Source organism: Solanum pennellii, chromosome 9 (genome assembly GCF_001406875.1).
Source record: "Solanum pennellii chromosome 9, SPENNV200".
In the NCBI taxonomy this organism is placed as follows: Eukaryota; Viridiplantae; Streptophyta; class Magnoliopsida; order Solanales; family Solanaceae; genus Solanum; species Solanum pennellii.
Window position 1 is genome coordinate 77,863,049 of NC_028645.1, and position 2,201 is coordinate 77,865,249.

The following is a 2,201-nucleotide window of genomic DNA, read 5'->3' on the forward strand; positions in this document are numbered from 1 at the left end:
TTGAGATGCACTTGTTTTTTCTTATATGTGTCGTTATTTATTTCACTATGTTTTCCACGAATTCTTGTCACAATTGGGTCTAAACTTTTCTCTTCACTGTTTGCATAATATCGATGTCATTTTTATGCCATAGAGGTTCAATTAGCATGATTTACGATGTGCATTTGTCTTGCCTAAATGTTAATAAAGTGTTGTGATTTCTTTATTCGCCTTTGTTGAGTGTTTATGCGTAAATGTTTTATTTCTTATGCTTTTATGAAGCACCCTAGTTGGTGTTGTTCTGTTTCATATTTCCTATACGCCAAGTTAGTCATCCTATTTGACTAATTCATTTTTTTTTCTTTTCTTCTTCTTATTTCATTGTGGCACGCAAATCTGCGTGAGTTCTCCATGAACATCCCCTCTTTGCATTGCGAGAGAGTCGTTAAGACTCAGCATTTCCTTTCATCGAGTCGAGGCCAATGCGCGGATTCCAATTTCAGGGAGATCGAAGAAATTCGAAGAGGGCTGTCTAGAAGACTTTTCCCTTATTTTATTCTGTGTTTTGTTTTGTAATGGGCATAAGCCCTTATCGCTTTCTTTTTCGCATTTTATTTTATATGTTTAGACTAGGACAGGTACAAAATGGGTCAAAAACCCAAAAGCAGGTGGGTCCGAGTTTCGGCCAAGGCGAACAGCATCCGAAACTTGGACCCGAATCTCTCTCTCTCTCTCTCCATCTCTCTTTATTAGTTTACTTTTTCGTGTTTGTTTTGAATGACGTTAGTTTAGGATTAGAAAACTCCAAACCCCACCAAACGCCTTTCGCTTTATCAAACTCGAAACTAAAATTTGAAACTTTAAAGATGTTCGAATTTGAAAGTCGCTTAGAATTAAAGTTTTAAAGGTTCAACTTCAAACGGAATCTTAAAACAACGATATCTTGCGAGCTCGTTATATTTGAGAAATTTAACTTTAAAATTGCAATGTTTAAAATAGTCAAATAAGTTAATCGCCGGAAAACCGTATTAACGGAGTGTCTTAGGTGCCTTAAACACCTTCCTAAGACACTAATAGGAATCCCGAACCCCTTAAAAAATGTTTTCAAAACAATTTTTCTGTTTAAGTTGTTTGGAAACGAGTTTTCTTGATTTTTCTTAAAAAATTAAGTGGCGACTCCTAAAAGTCGGAAAACCTTAAAATAAAATAAACTCCTTTTCGAAATCAAATTTTTCGATAAAACATGTATCATGCAAGAACAAAACACATTGACGTCAGATATCATTGGATTCGTGAGAAAGTGGAGAATGAATCATTTCACATCAAAAAGATTCACACAAGTGAAAATCCTGCAGATATGCTGACCAAGATGATACCGAAAGACAAGTTCGAGTTATGCAAAGAACTTGTGGGTATGAGCTCTCTCTAAAGAAGTTGAAGATACCTTCTTCCAGTAAATGGGACTGGAGGGGGAGATTTGTTGAATCCATCCCATTGTTTTAGTCAACTTTAGCTATTCAATTGGTACAAGCAATTGTTAAAAATGAATAGTAATTGGAGTTGAAAAGAAAAGATTTGGTAGTTGGCAAATGGTAAGATTTGCAACCATTTTTGACTTTGCTATGTTTACATATGTCATTAGTGACATAGGTATGGTTTTATCCTTCTATAAATAGAGCATTCTTGCTCATTTGTAGAACACACCAAGTTAGAGAGAAAAACCATTTTGAGAGCAAAGTGAGGTATTCCTTAGACTATACAAGAAAATAGTCTGTGAAGAAAAATAGAGTGTGAGCGATATTTTAGTAAGACGGAAACCAAAAGAGTGTTGTTCCTTTTGAGTGTGTAGTAGTCACTTTGAGTGTTGTATTCGTGACTACACAGTGTAAAATTCCTTACTAAAGTAATATCAGTTGCTTCTCTTGGCCCGTGGTTTTTCCCCTTATTCAGAAGGGTTTCCACGTAAAATTCTTGGTGTCGTTATTTTCCCATTTTATTTCCATTACTTTTACCATATATACTTTTGTGTTTGTCCGCGTTTTCCCAACAAATTATACATATACATATACAATCATATGACAAATACAAAAACAATCTGTCTCTCCACTCTCTGCATCTCTCGCTCGTCTCTCCTCCTCCCTCTCTCAGTCTCGCTTATTAAATATATATATATATACAAATACATATGTATACCGATTCCATATATACAATTCATCTCCTAC